The following is a 10,443-nucleotide window of genomic DNA, read 5'->3' on the forward strand; positions in this document are numbered from 1 at the left end:
CATACCTTCGTGGGCCCAGAAGGAAGGCCCGCACACTCGTAACGCAGCGAAGGACCTCGAGGTTATGGTAGCCACGCAATTTCGTTTCGTCCTTTTGGGCGCGCGAGGCGCGACCGGCAAATCGTCAGAACGACTCACCAAACGAAATGAGTTTACTACACGGAACGGCCGGCTCAGGGCGTTGTGTGTGCGATGATATAGGTGGTGGAGCTTATTGTTGGACAAATGGCGAAATAAATGGTATTGGACAATGTATAATTAGGCGATAAATAATGTTGGGATTGAAATTTCGAAGATTTTGGAATTTTAAAATGGAAAATCGGTGAAAAATTGCGAGGGGGAGTAAATATACTTGTTAATTTTAAGATTTTATCATTTATCAAACAGAAGCAGAAGAAGAAATCATAATTGATCATTACTTTTAACTTTCGTCTGAAACTTAAAGATTAATGATCATTAATAAATCACACAGAATTATGTGTGATTAATGATATACTAATATAAAATGATTTGAAAAAGGGATAAAAGAGTAAAAAGTAGAAATGTGACTTACGAGATAATGGCGTTGCAGAGAATTAAATATAAATTTATCAACTTTTAAATTGTACAATTTTATAAAATATGAAAGCATATAACTATAGTTTTCTTTAAATTTTTTTCAAATTTGCATATTGAGTTATCTACTACTTTAATATATTTTTTTTTATTTTGATGTAATAATATTTGAATTACTCTATTTATATTTTTCAATAATATTGCGCGTTATTATTGTTTGCTATTTAACAAATTAAAATAGATTTATATTAAGATTATAAATATAACGTTTACTTCTCCATATTCTAGAACATATTATTAAATATTTAATGATTTATAAGCAAGAATGTATATTTAAAAAAAATTAAAATCATATTTTATAGCCTTTTTGTCATAATTTGTCTACATTTTCAATTTATCTTTCTTAGGTTAAGAAAAAATCAACTAAAATATATTTAATTAAAAAATAAAAGTGGAATATACGATGATAAAAGAAAAATATCTTCTGACGTTCATTATAGATTAGAATACGTAAGGGCTTGTGTTCAAATTATTTCTAATCAATTCTATTCACCTCAAATATCTTCTATATATTCATAATTTTATTTGATTATGCATATTTTCTTTTTTACATATGTACAAAGATAAATTAGTAAAATCAAATGATTAATATTTAAAATAACTATAAGAAAATCTTATAGTTATAAACAATTATAAACATAAATAGATATTTCGTTCCAAAATTAAATTTAGATCTCTCTAAATCGATAAATTTAATATAAACAATTGAATTCGCTTCAATCGAATCCTACAAATCCCTATCCTTTCAATCCCTTCTAACGCAATTTCAAACGGGTAATCACATTTTAAATTAACAACGAACCCCGAGAAGACCAAAAAAGAAAAAAAAAAAAAAAAACGCTTAAGAAGCGCGATTTCAAAGATAACGCTCCCCATTGAAAATCAACGCGGCACGATTATGCATTTTCGGGTCCAGAGAGTCTGGCCACTTCCAATTATCCCGAAACTTTTGTCCTTCCGCCTGGAACTCCGTTCGGCCTGGGTCAATACCTTCCCTTGGCCAGTTCCTTTGGCGAAAGGGGCACAAAGGAACGAGTTGGTGGACCAACGACGCACTGATTAAAAATTATCACCCAACGACTACAAAAGGGTCTCCCGCTTCGCCCGTTTCACGCTTCCTCTCTTTCTCGCCTGTTCGTCTTCCCCTCGTTTCGCAGATTCACCCTCTCTCTCTCTTCATAGAGCCAACTCTCTTCCTCGCCGTGACGCCTCCTTATTTATCTCCACGGAATCCTCCTCTAAAACTACGCTTTCGTTGTGGAGAAGAGTGGTGAATCGAGGAAGGAACTTGGCGGACGAATTAAAAGTTGGTCACCGAAATGGATGGAAGTTTGGAAGGAAAGGGGATGGATGTTTGTTTACTTTGGGAGAAAGGAATTGCTTTTTTTTTTTTTAGGTGATATTATTATGCAAGGGACTGATAGAAATAGTTTTTCAAATGTAGGAGTACAGTTTTGCTAGTACATTGTTGAACTGACTAAATCTATTATTACATGATATTAATTTTGTACATTGTATATAAATGTGTTTAGTAATTAGTATATGCCTATTAGCAATTTTTATCATTGTTTTTTGTAAAATTAATTTGAATTAGTAATTATTTAATTTAAACAAATATAATTATATTTATGTAATATTAATTTGAAAGATAATTATACACTAATGAATAGTGTTCTAATTTTCTAAATCTTCATGTGATTGTTTTTTTAAATTAATATTATTAAATACTTTTTTAAAATATATTTAAAGAATTTTGTTTCTCTGTAGTATTATTTATTATTAAATAAAAAACTGCAAGATTTATTTATAACATGATATAGTATGATTTTTATTGATGAATTATTAGAAATCAGAGAATACTTTTTATATTCATTAATTTTTTGAAATATGTTTGTTTCAAATTTTTATAATCAACTTTTTTCAAATTAAAAATTTTATTTCTTATATTTTCTTTTTTTAAGATCTTTATAAATTTTTTTTATTTGAGATTTTTTTTAAATTATATATTTTTAATTCAACAAAATAATATTGAATATATTCATCATATATAATCAATATGCACTATATTTCAAAGTAATCTTTTCACATTAAATATCTTCAATAAGTATGAAGAAAATAAAAATTAATACTTATTATATTATTGAACACCTTATCCATCAAACATTAAAATTAGCACAAATAAAATTCGTCATAAAAATAAGAATAAAAAATCAAAGATAGGTTAATCTAAATCTTCCGCAGATATCTCATTCATTCATCAAATATAATTGAAAAAATAAAAAAAAAATAAAAATAAAAAATACCAGCTACTTATAACATTATAATTATAAACTTCCAATATAACTTCAATATAAATATCTCGAGCATCCACGAATAAAGTGTTAACCTAAATCGCGAATCCAACTAAAATTCACGATCGATACAGAATAGAAATTAATCCCTAACTTACCAACGTTGTACAACTTGAACTTCCTAATAAATAGCTCACCTACGTAACATCACGGGCAGGAATAAAATTCGTCGTCAAAAAACGTCGTTAATCGTGGAAGCATTCGTTTCCTTCGATGGAACACCGATCGCGTACGGCCATAAAGCGAGTTTCCACAAATTACGTCGCCACTGTCGCGGCGTTTACAATCGATCGCGAAGGATCGTGGGCCGTGTACCACGACGTGATTCGAAATTTCAAAAACTCAGCTACGAAACGGCTGACGCTATGATTACAATGTTACGGTCCCGCCTCCCATGTCCCCCTTAAGAAGCTCGCGCACGATGCATTCAAACCCGGACCTCCTTAAAAAGTTCACTTGACATCACGTTACAATTTCTCGTCTCATCGTGTTTACCGCCATTCTTCGATCGTTCCACGCGTGTCCACGTAAGTAAGTGAGTGAATTGAAAGGGGCGTGAACGGAACATTGGAATCTTGTTATTTCCCCGATAATAATGAACTCGAATTTTTTTCGTCTTTTGGACACGAGTGATTGTCGGTTTTGAGAACATGTCTCGAAACTTTTTTTTAATCAGTTTGTATTATGATTTACTTGTGGGAGAAGCGAGAAATTTTATTTACAGTAGTAGAAATTTAATTAATCAAGTGATCAAGTGAAATTGATCTTCATTGATTGAAGCTTCAATTTTTATTGTATTATTTGGAAATAAGAAAAAAGATTGCAATACATAGATTAACGAACTACGTAATTCGAAAAATGAGATATGATTAAATTCATTTATTTGAACAAGAATTTCGATTATTTGAACAAAAATAATGAGGATAATCAGTGGATTACATGAACTATCCCGAACGATAGAATTCATATAAATAGAATTGTACTAATTTGAGTTAAAACTCCATGTATGGAAATTAATAAAAAAAATAAAAAAATAGTAACAACATAAAAATATTCAAAATTATTAATAGTTTCTAATAATTTTAATTATTAAATTTTTGAATGAACTTGAGAAATGTGTATCTTTGTTGTAAAAGCTTTTTAATCTCTTAACGCTCGTATATGTGTCTCATATAGTAAATATAGTAAGCACAAAGATTCTGGCATTAAAAATTACAATATCTTAATCAAATATATATGATTTATGAAACATGTATTACACTTATTATTTTTATAATTGTCTATAGTTTATAAAAATTTAATATCCTAATATTTTAATGAATTAATTTAGCAAATTGTCCATTTCAGAATAAATTTTTACTTTTTCGTTAACATTAACTTTTGATTCATTAATTACTTCAAATGATTGTACATATTTCATTTATCCTTTAAGATTTCCCTCTCACGTTAATTCGGCCGTCATCAATCGATTCCAAAATTGATCTTTTTAAACGAAAACGTAAAACGATTCTTTTTCATATTTAATTTAATTAATAATGATTATTAATAATTATTAATTTTTCACTGTGCAATCGAATAGCACGAAAAATACACGTAGAAAGGAAAATTAATCCAGATACTAAGATATTCATCTACTTAACGCAAAATATATTAACTATCCAATTTACATTTTATTACTAGAAAAATTTTACTTAATTAAAAATTTGATTGCCGATTATTCATCTTGAAATCGAAATTGAGAAAAAACTGAAACAATCTGAAAAGTGATCCTTCTGTTAATCGATAAGAGAGGAGGCCGCTACCGCTGCCTCCGTTTCAGCTCGATCTTTTCAGATCGATTTCTCTCTCCCTTTCGGACGTATACACGAATACGCCCATCGGCATTCACGAGCGCCGGTCACGAAAGGGGCCGTGACTCGCGACGTGATTCGCACGTATCGTTGCCCTCACGATAATCCCAATGCCAGTGAACTTTCAATCCCTGAGGAAGCTCCGGGCTAGTCCAACCTTGAATCCTCGCGTCCCAACCACCGATAACTTCCTCCTCGACCGGCCTATGATCCCCGGGCCACGATCGAATCGCGAGGAAAGTGGCCGCCCGCACGAAATTTCGTGGGACAGTGGGACTAATTGCCTTTTGCTTATTCCGCTAAGAAGATTTTTGTAACGTGATTGATTTCGAAATTTATATTTTAATAGTATTTATTTGTGCTGCTTTTTATAGTAATGAGAATTGAAAAAATTGAATTACTTTTTAGCGATATTTATATCGATATAAATTCGAAAACTATATTTCGTTATATCATTTTGGTAATCTCTTCAGAGATATTATAAGAGGCATTGTTGTAATATTTTTCAAAGCAGTGAAGTTTGTGAAGTAAAATGAAATGTTATTTGCGAGTTTTTTTTTTTTTATTAGTAAAAAGGTCCTGTTGGAATAATTTTAATTTTAAAAATGTATATCTTTGAAAATATTAAGATTAAAATTTGAATTTGTGTATTATTTTTTACGGTAAGAATTTGGAAGAATTTAAATTTGTTCCAAAAAATGTTTAAAATTCAACAAATAGTTTAAAAATGATTATTATTAAGTTTTTCTATTTCTTATTAGAAAATATGATTATACAATTTGACGTTTTCTCATATTCCTGTTTGAGAATGAAATGCAAGGTGAAATTTTCAATTATGGAACAACAATAATTATTATTTTTCTTGTCTTAAATAGAGAACTTTTATTTTTTAGAAAATGTTCCAGTTAAAATAATTTATTTTGGTTGAAAAAAGTAAAATTAATAATAAATTTATAACAATAATGTGATAAATTCATGTAAAATTTTTACAAATATGGACAATAATTGTTGCATCGAATTGCATTATTATTCAGCAGACATAATTTCAACAATATACCAATGTACATTTATAAGTTTTCACTTGCTTGTTGCAACGAGTTGTACAACTTGTAACCAACCAAGGGAAAATATGCAAATCCATCATTGTGAAAGTTTAAGCACATTGATATTTCATTAGGCAATAATGTTCGAGAAATTTCTTTTATTATCGAAGAAAAAGTATCATTATTTTTATATCGTAATAAAAATTCTTTTGCAAAACCTTGGAAAAAAATTTCGATTATCGTATAATGTTCTCGAAAATTTCCATATAATCGTAACACTGATAATATAAATAAATAAAAATTCTTTAGAAATATCATAAAAAAAATTCGTGCAATTTAAATTTATTTCATTTCATTTTAAATTAATAATTTTATTTTATTTAGTACCATTCATTTATTCTTCGTTCACTCTTCAATTACTTGCTCTTCTAATAATCAAAATCTGCAGAGTCACGCTAAAAAAACGAAATCGAAACACGTCGTCCAAATTAAACTCAATTTCCGATCTCGAAGAATATTATTCATTTCATCGACCAAGTTTCCAGCAAGGAAGTTACCAGACGAAAGATTTATTTTAAGAATCTCTGGCCCGTGACGTGGAAGGACTCACTAGCGGTCAGAATGTCTTTGGCGCAGAATTATCCTGCCGGATTGAAATGAGTTCTGGGAATCGGGGTAGAGTTGGCTGGCTCTGGTACCGTTCTAGAGAGCCTAGGAAATTGATGCCTCTTATAGTTGTCTGCTCTATTGTTCGACTTGCTAATTTTAGACAAATACTTAGCTTAGAAATTTTCTTTTGCGTTTTTTTTTCTATTTTTTTAAATTTTTCTTTTAATCGTTACTTCATATTGATAATCCTTGATTTTTATAAAATTTTTTGTTTTACCTATTATTAGCAATCGTTGATATAGCAAATTTTATGGGCTTGGATATGTCTACAGAATTGATATATTATAAAATTTTATAATAATTTTTGAATAGATGAAAAATTACAAATTAAAGAAGTGAAAGTTAAATAAAGATTTGTTTCATTTTTTAAATATCATGCTTTAAATATTTTTTGTACGTCATGTAGTTATTACATAACAGGAATGACAGATATCTATCCTTATTATAAAAATTCGTACAAATTATATTACTTTATTTAATGTATATCAGAATATAATAAATATAACAAAGTTGATATAACAATTAATGAAATATTGATATAACAATAATACAGGAAAAATTCATGTCATTTTGAAATTCACCTTCAAAGATTTCAAAAAAAAAAAAAAAATTATTCAAGAAACGTATCCTTTCTACAATTGATCCCGTTTCTAACATTTCTCTCTAAATATTCGAAAATTCACTATTCTCAAAGTAGGAAGTAGAAATGGAAGACTGAGTTCTAATATTGGTCGATGCAAAAATTCAAAGTGAAGAAGCGCGATTTGGCAATGCACGAGTCCTCCGCCACCCGGTCGCACTATAAAAATCTTATCGGCGATCTTGGTGCGCCTCGGGTGGGGACGCTTAATATTAATGTCTCCTCTCGCGCTGTTGTATCCTCGCATCCCTGCACACCGGGTGACTCTGGAGAATAAACGCTCGTAAAACGAATCTTTGCGATTAGGAAACTAAAATCTGATTCGAGCTGGAAAACTTATTAAAAATTCTTCTTTTCGTTTGGAGAATTTGAAATCTCGTGGCAAGTTTATATCGATTGTATTAAATTGTATTATTATTTAGAAACAAAGTGATTAGTTTTTTAAATATTCAAATTGTTATTAAATTCATTTAAAGGTTAGGTAATTTAATATATGAATAAAGTGATATGAAATTGTATTATTATTTAGAAACAAAGTGATTAGTTTTTTAAATATTCAAATTGTTATTAAATTCATTTAAAGGTTAGGTAATTTAATATATGAATAAAGTGATATGAAATTGTATTATTATTTAGAAACAAAGTGATTAGTTTTTTAAATATTCAAATTGTTATTAAATNNNGTTTAAAGGTTAATTTAAATATATAAATAAAGTGATATGATTCACATGGCTCTTATTAATAATGATATTAATCTTAACTGATAATAGTAAAGAATAATGACTTGAAATTTTTGCGTATGTATATTACAAAGAGATTAAAAATTTATAAGGATGAATTAAAAAAAATAATTAGGAACATATATCTATATGTAAGAATAAATAAATCTTTAATTTTTAAACGATCTTCGTAATATGCTAATATTGAAAAATTTGTATCATTTTTATTAATAAAATTTATATTGATCATTTCAATAGAACCTGTTTGATTAATTTAAATATTTTACTAAATTATTTAATTAAAAGTCATTATATACAGAATTAATAGATAAAATTATATTATCTTGAAGGAAAATTTGTATTAATTTTCGTGCTTATTGCAAGTGGAATTTTTCTTTGCTTAAAGAAAAAGATGATTCGATTAGAATTTTTCATTGAAGTTATTATATCGCATTTGAATAATTTTTTAAAAGATATGTACTATAATCTCAATATAATTCTTATCTAAAAGATTATATTAAACATGTGCATATTTAAGAAATAACAGCTTTCAACTATATTTGCATTATGCCTTATATGAAATTAAATTTGACAAATACTTGATAAATCAATTTTTATTAATCTTCTTGTAATAGAAGAAAGTGCTCTAACTAAAAAAATAATAATTTCTTAGATACAACGATTTGAATCGTAGATTTACAGAGAAATCACTCGAAAAATTGAATTTGAAACTTTTTTCTCTAAAGAAATTGAAAAATATAATTTTCTACAAAATATTCGCCTTTTTTTCATCAAAACACAAGTAATCTCTCGTTGAAAACGCTGCTAAAGTTAAAAGAGTTAGAAGAGAATATTGGAATCATCGACCTTCCTCGATAACCACTCTTCCTCGTTCGTTCCGTCTGCATGACTTTTGCCAATAATTGCGATTCACCTAGCCCAGGGGACTTTTCGCAAGCGGAATCGTTGCACGCAAAGGTCGCAACGTAATTTCCAAAGGAGCAAACATTCTTCTAATTGCGATAATGAACTGAAACCAATATACGTGGAGCAAGCAAGCAACACCATCGATTCTTCAGTTAATGACGAAGGGAATCGAACAATCCGCATTCCTCGTGTGTCACTTTGAAGTGAAGTATGTGTGTATACGAATAATGCTCGAAAAATTCTAAGAATGTAAATTTATCGATAGAACAATAAAGATTTATTGCGATTAGTTGTTTAGTTCGTGACATATAAAGAAACGAGAGATGAATCATTGTAATTTAATAAAAGTGTCGCACTTAAGATATTTTTTTCTTTTTCTTTTTTTTTCATCTACATTACGAATGAGTTTCAAGATAATTTTAAAAAAATCTTCTTTGTTCTATATTAACTTTTTCATCTATGAATAATATCAATCAAAATTTTGTGAATATGTATCGTTTCACAAAACTAAATATGTATTTTTACATTCTATAAATTCAAATGCGATATAATTTTATCTTAATAATAATAAATATAACAGTAAAATAATAAAAAAAAATGAAAACTTTAAAAATGTTTAAATTTCCTATTTTACTTATTCACAAAATCATACTTCAAAATTATCATAATACTTAGTTCAACGATCTTTTTCTATTTTAAAAATACAAGAAATTACATCATATCATAACATCTATAAAAGAATATAAAGAATACGTTAAAAAATTAATAAACACTGAAACAATTATAAACTTGCACACTAGAACGTATAAAATGAAGGAACGATAGTATGAAAGATAGGAAAGGAAAAAATAAGCGAGACAAATAAATTAATTTCTTAAATTGACGTTTACGTAACTTACTTCTACTATTGATGCATCTGTATACAAAATGGAACACCCGTTAGAAAATGTTAAACGCGAGCGTGGAGAATAATCGTGCACCAGGCACCAACGTCCCTCCCCTCCCCTCCTCCCGTGTAACGTATGAACACCACAGTCTCGAGGTGGTATAGGAGTTTAATTGGTGGTAATATGAATCCGCGTAATATAAACCGCCATCAGTCTCTCGCCGGGATAGTGTGCGAGCAGGAAGGTGGCACGAAGAAGTAAGAGAGAAAGGGAGACGAGGTGGTATCCAGGCCCACGAGACGATGTCTCCACCTTCGTAATGCCGACGACTCTTTTTATCACTGTCGCGAGACACGGTGCCCTTTGAACGAGTCCTGCGAGGATTCGTTCGAGAGGGAGACAATTTTAATTCGGTCGATCGGCTTCGTCCACCTGAGAATTAGACCCCTCTTTTGCAACGCATTAGCATATCCCGATTCATCAAAGTAAGAAAGTGGGCAGAGCTTGAGGGAAAGATATATTTCAAATACTGTTTAAAATATTGGATGCTATTATGTATACGTGAGAATATAGAAAGAAATATTGAAGTGTACGTAATATTCTTATAACCACGAAAATAAATAAGGAATATTGTTCATGAATAAAGTTCATGAGACTAGAATAAAATGTAACAATGATGTAATGGAGATAATTTTATTTAATAAATAAATCTTAATTTATATTTTTGTATATGTATATAAAT

Source organism: Apis dorsata, unplaced genomic scaffold (assembly GCF_000469605.1).
Source record: "Apis dorsata unplaced genomic scaffold, Apis dorsata 1.3 scaffold_125, whole genome shotgun sequence".
NCBI classification, from domain to species: domain Eukaryota; kingdom Metazoa; phylum Arthropoda; class Insecta; order Hymenoptera; family Apidae; genus Apis; species Apis dorsata.